General features: G+C 50.0%; 1 long non-coding RNA gene across 1 annotated transcript in view; it reads left to right on the forward strand.

Moving 5' to 3' along the window:
* The first annotated feature begins 491 nt into the window (after positions 1 to 491).
* The window catches only part of LOC141058344 (uncharacterized), a 64,354-nt gene continuing 51,768 nt past the window's right edge, over positions 492 to 13,077 (forward strand). The window contains exon 1 of the long non-coding RNA XR_012222145.1: positions 492 to 611. This is a non-coding gene — a long non-coding RNA (uncharacterized lncRNA). The remainder of the gene's footprint in view (positions 612 to 13,077) is intronic.

The following is a 13,077-nucleotide window of genomic DNA, read 5'->3' on the forward strand; positions in this document are numbered from 1 at the left end:
AAAAGATCGTATCTGCACCAAAATGGTATCATTAAGAACATCAGCTCGGCATGCAAAAAATAAGCCCTCACCCAACCCAAGATCATGAAAAATGGAGACGCTACGGGTATCGGAATATGGCGCAATTTTTTTTTTTTTTAACAAAGTTTTGATTTTTTTGTTCACTACCTAGATAAAAATGAACCTAGACATGTTTGGTGTCTATGAACTCGCAATTTCAAAAACTGTCCGTCACATCCAAACATAAGCATAGTGTGAACAGGTGCTTAAACTAGAGTCACCAACTCATATATATTCAAGCAGAAAAGGAAGCACACTGCAGCGCCAAACCATGCAAACATGAATAATGAGTTGCATTACTGCATTAGAAATATGAAAAATTTGTGTAAGTTTAGCGCATAACAAGGCCAAGTTATGTGTACCTGGAAGCCAACGTTAAGGCATTTCTTGTTTTCCAGGTCCCTATTCTATGCCAATCCTCACTAAGACTGTAGTCTCCATCTGAATGGGAACCTATGAAAAATCCTCTGTTAGGACTGAAGTCTATATCTCTGTGGAGGGGAAATGGCCCTGGTATGAACTCATAATGACCTGGAGAATCATAATGGCAGGTCAGTTTTAGCATTTAGTGAATATGGTGAAAAAAAAAAATGAAGTGTGGGGTTGCAATTTTCTCCTTCGCCTCATTGGGGGACAAAGGTACTGTGGGTGTATGCTACTGCTGCCTGGAGGCTGACACTAAGTGAAAAAAAGATGTTAGCTCCTCCTCTGCCGTATACACCCTCGCCCTAATTGCGAGCGGAAATCAGTTCATGCTTAGTGTCCGTTGGAGGCACACGTCTGTTTTTCTCCAGATTCTTTTTTTTTTTCCCTATGAAGATGAGACAGGGGCGACGGACCCTATTGAAAGGGTCCGATCTCCCCAAACCAGCAACGGGCGAGCACGTGCGAGTGTCGCCTCCATGTATCCTCTCCCGCACTGTGGGACATGATGCCGGACTTAGCCCTGATTACCCTAAGGTATTGAAACCCTAGGCTGTACAGAGGCACAAGCATAGTCCGTGCGGCCCCCACTGCTCCACCAATGCTAGACTGCGGTGCTGCAAGGCGGCGGACGGTCCCTCTCCTCATCCCTGGAGGGAAAGATGGAGCTAGGGTGCCTGCACCGTCTTATATTTGGCCCCCCTCCCCTCTACCTGAGCTGGGAGGCTGAAGCATCGTCACGGAGGGGGATGGCCGGGGAGGGCTCCTGCAGCAGGAGTCCTTAGCCTTATCCCCGGGGGTCAGAGCGGCAGCATCCAAAGATAGCAGCCCCCGTCGCGCAAGGTGGTGGGTCCTGATGTCCAGCCATGTATCCTTGGCTTGGGACTCCGTGGGTAGGTGGGTCCACCCCCCCTGTCGTGGGCAAGCGCTGTAAATCTAGTCCGCGGCTTCTGCCGGCGCTAGGCCGCGGGCGGAAGTCCCGCCTCCTTCTTTGCGTCACTTCCGGTAGGGCCCCCCATTGGCTGAGCGGCGCCGAAGAGATTGAGCCCCCGGCTTCGGACCAGCGCTTGGCCGCAAACCGGAAGTACCGCCCCAGGACTCTTCTTCCGATGGCCCGCTCGCAGCTGTGGCGCGCGCTTCTTTGAGCTGGAGCAACGCCCGGCACTTCCAGGACATGTGGGGCACAGGACTGGGGTAAGTGCTGCCCCCCAACCCGAGAGGCCGCGATACGGGAAAACGAGGAGTGCCCCCCCCAGCGGTCTGCAGGGCTGATGCCTGGCAGATGCAGCATGTCCGGAAAAGCGAAGACGCAGCGTATAGAAATGTGTGCATGCATCTCTTGTCGGGCCGATTTTCTGCGGGCGCAGAGCAAGCGATTATGCGAAGCCTGCGATTACTAACGCGCCCAGGAGCCCTCCCCTGCGACCGAGCCCAGTGTACCAAGTCCCCCGGAGTGGGCCCTATCACTGTCACAGTCCATGGCACCACTTACGAGAGCAATTGAGTCCCTTCGTGCCCCAGATAGGGGCAGGGACAGTGGCTCGCCTGTCTTAGAGGGGTCCTCTACCTCACAAGAGTCTCCGACCTGCAGGGGCCGCCCTCACTCCAGGCAGACGCGGGGGAAACGAACCCACACGGCGTCTCCCGGTTCATCCGGTGCCTCGGCACCAGTGAGTTGCGCTTCTCGCTCTCCTTCACCAGTAGTCGATAGCGAGCAAAGCTCAGATTTCGACTCGGATGAACCCCTTGACCTAGATACTCCAGGGTGTCATGAAACAGTGGACAGCCTCATCGAAGCCGTCAACCAGACTTTGGGGATTGAGGATGATTCCACCTTGGCTTCGGGCCATAAGGTGTCATTTAAGCGAGTTAAGTGGCCGCATAGAGTATTTTGCACTCACCCAGAGTTCGAGGACAAAGTGCAACGACACAGGGAACGGCCGGACAGACGCTTCTCGGGCCAAAAGGCGCTCGAAGCGAGGTATCCGTTTGCCACGGATCTCTGTAAAAAATGGACGGAATCCCCAACGGTGGATCCACCCATGTCACGCTTGGCCTCTTAAACCCTGTTATCAGTACCTAGTGGTTCTTCTATTAAAGGGCACCTGTAACCCCCTCCAGACGTTTTTAAGTAAAAGAGCCACATTGTGCAGCACTAATGTTGCATTCTGTCAAGGTGGCTCCTTTACTTAGCCTCTGTTCCACCGCAGAAATAATTGTTTATAAAGTTGTTCCAAAATACCTGAATTTGTCAGGTGGGCGGGACTTTCCTCCTCTGCCAGACGCCTCTCATTCATCCTTCCTTTCAGACCTGGCACTGCCTCCTTAGTTTGCTTTTGAAAGTCTGGCGCCTGCGCTGTACTGTATGTTAGGGGGCATGCGCAGTTTGCGCTGCTCGATGTGACCAGGCTGTCAGATTACATCTTGGCCTGAGATCCCTCCCAGCAGTCGTTTATGATGTATCCACAGCGGGGCTGGGATTCTCGGGCAGACGATTACAAAGCTGACAAAGCAATGTAGGAAGAAGGAGGCGGAGTGATTTCCGGGAGGCGGAGCTCCGCAGATCACCACTGGCAGAGGAGGAAAGTCCTGCCCACCTGACAAATTTCAGGTATTTTGGAACAACCTTTTAAACGATTATTTCTGCGGTGGAACAGAGGCTAAGTAAAAGAGCCACCTTGACAGAATGCAGCATTAGTGCTGCAGAAGGTGGCTCTTTTACTTAACGCCTGGAGAGGGTGACAGGTGCTTTTTAAGGTTCCCACAGATCATCTCATAGAGAGCTTGGCTCGCTCAGTATTTGAGGCATCAGGGTCAGCACTCTCTCCCTCGTTCGCGGCAATGTGGGTGGCCAGAATCATTAAACAAAGCCTTGCAGGATAAGGACCTACCTGCAGAAGTATCAGAGATCGTGAGTCAGATCGCTATGGCTGGGGACTACTTAATCAATGCATCTTTGGATGCAGCCATTTGCGTGGCACTTGCTGCCGCAAACGCAATTTCCATTAGGAGAGCTCTATGGTTAAGGACATGGCGGGCTGATTCAGCCTCCAAAAAGTCCTTGTCTTCTCTACCTTTTCAGTGCGGCCGTCTATTCGGAGAGAAGTTAGATGAGTTCATCTGACTCCACAGGAGGGAAGAGCGGTTTTCTCCCTCAACAAAAGGTCAAATCGCTGTTTCGTCACCAGCTTCAGGCACGTTTTTGGGCCTTTCGCAACCCCGGGTGGACTACAGCGGCCAATTCCGCCGCTTCAGGTCGCCCCAACCAGGATAGAGATCGACAGGTCACATATAGAGCCAACCCTTTGGGGAGAATGCGTACTCACCAGCCCAGGCCGAGGGGATCCAGGTCCCAAAGATCCTCAGCCAAATGACTCGAGGCATTTTTCAGGCGACACCAGCAAGGTAGGCGGCCGCCTACTCTGGTTTCGCCATGTCTGGCTCACCGTCGCACACGACACATAGGTAAGGGAGCTGGTGTCCTCGGGGTACAAGATAGAGTTTGTCAGGTACCCCCCAAGACGTTTTTTTTCTTTCCCGTCTTCCCAAGGTGGATACCCGGGCAAGGGTTTTACTAGGAGCCATCGAATCGTGTAGTCATTATTCCCGTGCCGGAACACAAAAAGGCTCAGGGCTTCTATTCCAACCTATTCGCAGTCCCCAAAAGGGATGGGATTGTCAGACCTGTTTTGGACCTGAAGCTCCTGAACAAATTCATCAGGGTCAGACATTTCCGGATGCAGTCTCCATTCAGTCATATCGGCCATGGGGCAGGGAGAATACTTGGCCTCTATCGATATCCAGGACGCCTACCTACATATCCCCATTTTCCCTCCGCATCAAAGATTTCTACGCTTCACCATCAACGGTCTACATTTTCAGTTCCCAGCGCTGCCCTTCGGGCTAGCCACTGGCCCCAGAGTGTTCACAAAGGTTATGGCAGTCGTCATGGCCATCCTGCACTCCTGGGGCATAGTCGTCTTGCCTTATTTAGATGACTTCTTGGTCAAGGGCCCTTCAATTTGGGCATGCGAGGAAAGTGTCAACATCATGCAAGATAGTCTTTCCCGATTAGGGTGGTTGGTCAATGTGAAAAAATCATCCCTTGTTCCAGCTCAGAGGATTTCCTTTTTAGGGATGATCTTCGACACCTTCCGAGGGTTGGTAATTCTCCCTCAGGACAAGGCCCTAGCTCTCCGGCAGGGAGTCCAGACACTTCGCCAACCAGTCCATCATACCATCCGTTTCGGCATGAGGATTTTAGGAAAAATGGTGGCAGCAATGGAAGCGATACCATTCGCCCAGTTCCATCTTCGCCCCCTGCAGCACGCCCTCTTGTCATCCTGGGGCAAGAACCCATTCACGCTCGATCACCGGTGCCAGTTGTCCTCTCAGGTCAGACAGTCACTCGAGTGGTGGATAACCAGTTCCTCCCTGCTTCAGGGGAAACCCTTTCCCCCAGACTATTGGTTGGTGGTCACAACCAACGCCAGCCTCCTCAGCTGGGGAGCGGTTTTTCGCCACCACACGACCAAAGGGCGGTGGTCGCCGCAGGAGTCACGCCTTCCGATCAACTTGGAGATACGAGCGATCCGGCTGGCTCTGCAACATTTTCATCACCTTCTAGCAGGCCGCCCCGTCCGGATTCAGTCGGACAACGCCACGGTGGTGGCTTACATAAGTCATCAAGGAGTCACCCGCAGCAGAGCAACCATGCACGAGGTAGAGAACTTTCTTCATTGGGCCGAGAGGAACCACTCAGTGATATCGGCAGTCCACATACCGGGCGTGGAGAACTGGGAAGCAGACTTCCTCAGGTGGCAGGGTCTTGCGTACGGGGAGTGGTCACTACACCCCGAGATCTTCCAGCAGATTTGCCAACGGTGGGGAACACTGGATGTGGACCTGATGGCCTCCAGGGTGAACGCCAGGGTGCCTATGTTTGTCGCTCGGTCTAGGGACATGCAGGCAATCGCTGTGGATGCGTTGGTTCTGCTATGGAACCAGTTTTGCTTCCCATATCTATTTCCCCCACTGCCACTACTTCCGAGAGTCATCAAAAAGATCAAAACAGAAGGGGTTCCAGTGATTCTGCTGGCCCCAGACTGGCCCCGTCGAGCATGGTACGCAGATCTAGTGCAGCTGCTTGCTGACGTTCCTTGGCGACTGCCACAGTGCCCAGATCTACTGTCCCAGGGCCCGATCTTCCACCCGAGCTCAGGGGCCCTGTGTTTGATGGCATGGCCGTTGAATCTTGGATTCTAATCCAGGCGGGGTTTGGGCACGAGGTGGTCGCTACAATGGTTAGCGCCCGGAATTCTGCCACAGCAAGTATTTACCATCACACCTGGAAGGTTTTCTTTTCTTGGTGTCGAGGCCGCGGTTGTTCTCCACTGAGATTCTCTATCCCCAACATCTTGGCCTTTCTCCAGTCTGGCCTAGACTCAGGGTTAGCCCCAAGCTCCCTCAGGAGACAGATATTGGCTTTATCCTTCCTGTTCCAGCGCAGAATTGCTACCAGTTTGCAGGTGAAGACTTTCATCCAGGGAGTATCCCATTTGGTACCTCCCTATAGTGCACCCCTGGACGCCTGGGACCTTAACCTGGTCCTAAGCGTTTTGCAGGAAGCCCCATTCGAACCGCTACAGGATGTCTTTGTTGTACCTTTCCTGGAAGGTGGTATTCCTGGTAGTCATAACTTCTATCAGGCGGGTCTCGGAGCTTGCAGCCCTATCCTACCGAGCCCCGTTTCTCACTTTCCATAAGGATAATAATAATAATAATCTTTATATAGCGCCAACATATTCCGCAGTGCTTTACAGTTTAACAGTTTCAAAGCACAAGTCATAAGTAGCAACGTTAACAATACAGTAATTAAAGTAAAATAAGACGACCCTGCTCGTGAGAGCTTACAATCTGCAATGAGGTGGGGGAGATACAAAGTACAGGTGTGTATTTACAATTATGTATTTACAATGATGCTCTAGCCATCTTGAGAAGGTGGGGGACAGAGATAGTGAATGGGCTACATACTCACACTTGCACATAAAATGACTTTGATTAGTGAACGTGATAGGCTACTCTGTATAGATGTGTTTTGAGAGAGCGCCTTAAACTGTGCAAATTGTGGATAGTCCTAATTTCTTGGGGTAGAGCATTCCAGAGGATTGGTGCAGCGCGGGAGAAGTCTTGGAGTCGGGAGTGGGAGTTGCGGATTAGTGCAGAGGTTAGTCAAAAGTCTCTTGCAGAGTGCAGTGGTCGGCTAGGCCGATAGACAGAAATGAGGGAGGAGATGTAGGGGGGTGCCGCACTGTGGAGAGCTTTGTGGGTGAGAACAAGTACTTTGAATTGGACCCTATAATGAATGGGCAGCCAATGTAAGAACTGGCGATGAGCGGACGCGTCCGAGTACCAATTAGCCAGATAGATGACCCAGGCTGCTGCATTAAGTATGGACTGGAGAGGGGAAAGTTGAGTAGCGGGGAGGCCAATTAATAGAGCATTGCAGTAGTTCAGGCGGGAGTGGATCAATGCGACAGTGAGGGTTTTTGTTGTTTCCATGGTGAGAAAAGGGCAAATTCTGGAGATGTTCTTTAGGTGTAGGTGGCAAGAGCGGGCAAGACATTGTATATGGGATGTGAAGGAGAGGTTTGTGTCAAACATAACACCCAGACAACCGGGGTGTTATTATGGTGCCACCCACAGAGAGGGAGATGTCAGATTTAGGGAGGTTAGTAGATGGCGGGAGCAGAAGAAGTTCAGTTTTTGAGAGGTTAAGTTTCAGATAGAGAGCGGACATGACGTTGGTGTGACGGCCGTCTGCGAATCTGGGCTGCAGTGGGGACAGCACCCCGAGTAACCCCGAGACCCTTAACCCCTATACAGGGATCTGGAATTGTAGCAAGGCCCAGGAGGTAGCTGTCTAGATTAGCAGTGGACCAGAGCAGGACGGCCACCAAGGGGTCAAAACTAAAACCCGTAATCAAGGTCAGGATGCAGGAGTCTGAGACCAGGGCGCCGCAGAGGAACAAAATCAGCAGACAGAGGGAGAGTCAAAAGTCCAGGCCAGGGTCAGTAAAACCAGGAGGGCAGCGAGGTACAGAATCAGCAGGCAGAAGGAGAGTCAGGAATCCAAGCAAAGGTCAGCATCAAAAAGTCGGAAGAGAGGCGGAGGTACAAAAACGGCAGGCAATAGAATGGTCAAGAATCCAGGCTGAGGTCAGAGTATACACTATAGAAATTCACACAGTAACACGCAGGGGAACCAAGAATATATCCGGCGGCTTGCAAGACCAGTCCCCAGGTATTTGAGGGATCAGGTCCTCCCTCACAGGTTCCCGGCCCGATGATGTAACCAGGACCGCCCCCGGACCAGGCCAGATGGACATGCAGTAAGCCCTACATGACTGACAGAGGGGCGGAGCCTGCGCCCACCAGATGCCTGTGCAGGAGCCCCCTCTCTGCCACCACCCTCACCCTGGAGCGAACCACGGCGCCTCCCAGTGGCTGAGGCAGGAATAGCCGTCCCCGAGTCCGACGGCGATGTGACGGTCCGGCGCCCCCGAGTGGCCGAGACCGGAACTGCAGGCCCTGAGTCTGGCAGTGACGTCCGGCGCCTCCTAGTGGCAGACGCTGGAACAGCAGGCCCCGAGTCCGACGGCGACGTGACGGTCCGGCGCCCCCGAGTGGCCGAGACCGGAACTGCAGGCCCTGAGTCTGGCAGTGACGTCCGGCGCCTCCTAGTGGCCGACGCCGGAACAGCAGGCCCTGAGTCTGGCTGCGACGTGACAGTTGGAGACTGCGGACAAATAGTCACTGGCGTTCTCTAGTACAGCGGGGGTAAGGTCAGGGGATGACGTATATAGTTGTGTATCATCAGCATAAAGATGGTGCTGAAAGCCAGATCTGCTGATGGTCTGTCCAATTGGGGCCGTGTAGAGAGAGAAGAGAAGGGGGCCAGGGACTGAGCCCTGAGGTACCCCAACAATGAGAGGAAGAGGAGATGACGTGGAGCCAGCGAACAAAACACTGAAGGAGCGGTCAGAGAGATAGGAAGAGAACCAGGAGAGAGCGATGTCCTTAATGCCTAGTGACTGGAGCCTATGGAGTAGGAGACAGTGGTCAACAGTGTCGAAAGCTGCAGAAAGGTCAAGAAGAATGAGCAGAGAGTGTTCACCGTTACATTTTGCTGTCAGAAGGTCATTGGTCACATTGATGAGTGCAGTTTCAGTTGAATTTAGGGGTCGGAAGCCAGACTGTGAAGGGTCTAGGAGGGAGTGATTGGAGAGGTAACGGGTAAGGTGGCAGTAGACTAGGCGCTCCAAGAGTTTAGAGATGAAGGGGAGATTGGAGACTGGTCTGTAGTTGTTTGTGCAGGATGGGTCGAGAGCAGGTTTCTTTAATAATGGAGTAATGATAGAGTGTTTGAAGGAGGATGGGAAAATGCCTGAGGAGAGGGAGAGATTAAAGATTGTAGTTAGGTGAGTTGTGATGACTGGAGAGAGAGACTGGAGTAGTTGTGAGGGAATGGGGTCGGTAGTGCATGTAGTTGGGCGAGAAGAAGAGGAGTCTGGAGACTTCTTCTTCTGTGATGGGTTCAAATGTGGAAAGTGAGCCAAGGGAAATGCAGGTAGGGATGGGAGTCACAGCATTTGGTGGTTGGGAGCAGATTTCCTGACGGATATTATCTATTTTCTCTATAAAATGGGAGGCCAGGTCATTTGCACAAATGTCTGAGATAGGAGCTTGTGCTTTTAGCCTGATAAGGATAAGATGGTGCTCAGACCAGCTCCCCCCTTTCTGCCGAAGGTCGTTTCCTCATTTCACATTAATGAGGATATTGTCTTGCCCTCTTTTAGTCCAGCACCGGTACACAGTGTGGAAAAGGCTTTTCACACGTTAGACCTGGTAAGAGCCCTCCGGAGGTACGTGTCACGGACGGCATCCTTTCGTCAGACAGACACGCTGTTCGTGCTCCCCGAGGGGCGCAGAAAAGGACTCTCTGCCTCAAAATCTACCATAGCCAGATGGATTCGGTTGACTATTCAGGAGTCCTACTGCACCAGAGGCGCGCCGATTCCAGCAGGGATCAGAGCACACTCTACTCGGGCAGTGGGCGCCTCTTGAGCGCTTCGGCACCAGGCTTCGATGGAACAGGTTTGCAAGGCAGCGACCTGGTCCAGCCTGCACACATTTGCCAAACATTACAATATCCATACTCAGACTTCAGCGGATGTGAGCCTGGGTAGAAGGATTCTCCAAGCAGCGGTGATGCACCTTTAGACAGGAGGTGCATGTAGCTTGGATCGGTGAGTCAACTTCCCACCCAGGGACTGCTTTAGGACGTCCCACAGTACCTGTGTCCCCCAATGAGGTGAAGGAGAAACATGAATTTTTGTGATAAAATCACCGTAAAATCCTTTTCTCCGAGACGCTCATTGGTGGACACAGCACCCACCCTGTTACCCAGCTGGCTCTTGTTTGTTTAATATGCATTTTCGTTTGATATTAGGGTGTTTTTTTTCTGGACATGTTACCTGCATTAAGCCTGATTTTGTTGTTCTCCTACTGCTTTTGCACTAAACTGATTTCCGCCCGCAATCGGGGCGAGGGTGTTTACGGTGGAGGAGCTAACCTCTTTTTTTCACTTAGTGATAGCATCCAGGCAGCAGTAGCATACACCCACAGTACCTGTGTCCCCCAATGAGCATCTCAGAGAAAAGGATTTTACGGTGAGTTTATCACAAAAATCCATGTTTTCTGCAATTTCACCGCACTTGGAATTTTTTTTCCCGTTTTTGAATACACGACATAGTAAAACCAATGGTGTAGTTCAAAAGTAAAACTCGTCCCAAAAAAAACAAGCCCTCACATGGACATATTGACTGAAAAAATAAAAAAGTTATGGCTCTGGGAAGAAGGGGAGCAAAAAACAGAAACGCAAAAAAAAAAATGGGCTCCAGCGTGAAGGGGTTAAAGTCCCATACAAATTGATTGTTTGTTCACTGATAATTGGGGAATTAACCCCCTTAAGGAGCAGGCAATTTTTCCCTTTTTGCTCCCTTATTTATTTTTGCTCCTCCCTAAAAATTTTACTTTCTACATAGCCATGAGTTCTTTTTCTGTTTTTTTTGTTTTTTGTCGGGGCGCGTTAATTGGCACACCGCCGCACTCACATACCCTGGATTTGCAGGTATATAGCCTCATTTATATTCTATTGCCAACTGTGGATTGAGAGGCTGTTTTTGTATGGGCGCCCCAGCACTTTAACATATGCTAATATCACCACTGTGATTGTTTATCTACACATGTTGTTTATTGGATTATAGCACCCCAGCACATAGGTGATATATTTCTTATCATTGTTTTTTGTCCACTTTGCTAACCTTGCAGGCTTTTTGGCACATTGCTTTAATAAAAAGTCCATTTCTTGCACATTTTTGGTTTATATATATCACTTTAGTATATTTTTACCATTTGTGTCTTGCACATGTTGCAATTTTCTTAATTCCTTTTTTGCACACACTGAATCTTGATACAGATTTTTTCCAAATTATTGCACATTGGTTTATATTATATTTTATTTGTCACCATTGGCTGGTAATTTTTGCACATTTTTTTTTATTTTTGTACTCCTGCATAGGTTTAATCCTATTTTTTGTACATTATAATCATTTTTTGCATATTATGCGTTTGTTGTGCTGGCCATTTATGTATCCATACTGTTACCTGCTCCAGGACTATGTGACATAAAAATATTGGTATTATCCTATTATTTTTATTGGACCATTTTTTTGGGGGGGTCATATATATGTATTGTGGTGTTTGCTGATTATACTATTATTATATTTACTATATTTTATATATTTTTATATGTTGTTGAGCCAATATTTCTAATAAAGACGCTTTTAAAAATTTTTTTATGGTAAAGTTTTTATTATTTTATTTTACATGACCCTCACCAGGTTGTCCCTCACTATCACTAGTCGGTATCTTTGACTACTTGTTCTTATGATGGAAGTTTTATTCTGTTATTTATTCAGTGAGGATGGACAATTTTATTTTAAGATTTTTCAGCTTTGAAGTGTTAAAATAAAGCATTTTATAGGTGTTTATTCTGCATTTATGGCTGAAGGACTCATTCACATCATGGCTATAGCGCAATGATTCCACAAGGAGAGAGACAATCATCCATCTTCCTCTGAATAAAAGAAAAGTTGAATCTTTCATCCCAAAAATAAAGGCGCCACATCTGTCCGCTGGTTGGGTGCGGTATTGCAGCCACTTCTGTGAAATGTGTGGCATGGGATTACAACAGAAATCAGTTTAAGAAACGGTGCCATCCTGTGTTTGTCTCTGGTATTGCAGCTAAGTCTCACTTCAAACAGGTGAAACTGCAGTACCAGGCAGGGACTATAGGCAACAGTGGCACTGTTTCCAGAGGAAGAAAGAAATCCATGCCAAATTTGCCTACCTGACATACGCTATGACTTTCGTGGTGGCAAAGATGCTAAAATGTGTTCTATTGAGTATATTATTTTCCAGTATGTGCTGAGTCTACAGTACCCCTTATATTAAAGCTGCCATCTACTTAAAGGGATTGTTCATGAGTCAAAAAAACTTGCTTTATTTCAGAAACAGCAGCAGTCTGGCATTGGAACTGTGCTCCATTGAGGAGTTGAACTACGGTACAACTCACACATCATTCAGGTCTGAAACACGCAGGCCCCCCGAGGCTCCACTGTTTGTCCTTGGGTTACTGAGCTCCCGACACGGTGGCGTCCACAGAGCAGCCGATGCCAGAGTTTTGTTTTTTCACAGCTAAATGTGCATCATCGGATGCTTATTCAGTGTGCACATTACTTTTCTTTTGTGTGCGTGCATGTGACCGTCAAAATGGGGAACACTACTACAAGAGGGAGGACCAGAATGGGGGGGCACTAATACTACAAGAGGGAGGACCAGGATTGGGGGGACACTACTACAAGGAGGAGGACCAGGATGGGGGGGAAGAGGACATTACTACTACAAGAAGGAGGACCAGGATGGGAGGCACTACTACTACAAGAGGGAGGACCAGGATGGGGGGCACTACTACTACAAGAGGGAGGACCAGGTTTGGGGGGGACATTACTACAAGAGGGAGGACCAGGATGGGGGGGCAATACTACTAAAAGAGGGAGGACCAGGAATGGGGGGACACTACTACAAGAAGGAGGACCAGGATGGGGGGTGGGGACATTACTACTACAAGAAGGAGGACCAGGATTGGGGGGAACGCTACTACTACAAGAAGGAGCACCAGGATGGGGGGGCACTACCACAAGAAGGAGGACCAGGATTGGGGGGCACTACCACAAGAAGGAGGACCAGGATTGGGGGTGGGGGGGACACTACTGCAAGAAGGAAGACCAAGATTGGGGGAGGACGGGAACACTACTACAAGAGGGAGGACCAGGATTGGGGGGACGCTACTACTACAAGAAGGAAGACCAGGATGGGGGGGACGGGGACACTACTCCAAGAGGGAGGACCAGGATTGGGGGGGTTGGGGACACTACCACAAGAGGGAGGACCAGGATTGGGGGGGTTCGG

The sequence above is a fragment of the Dendrobates tinctorius genome, unplaced genomic scaffold, assembly GCF_039654945.1.
Source record: "Dendrobates tinctorius isolate UK_male_01 unplaced genomic scaffold, ASM3965494v1 ptg000211l, whole genome shotgun sequence".
NCBI lineage: Eukaryota > Metazoa > Chordata > Amphibia > Anura > Dendrobatidae > Dendrobates > Dendrobates tinctorius.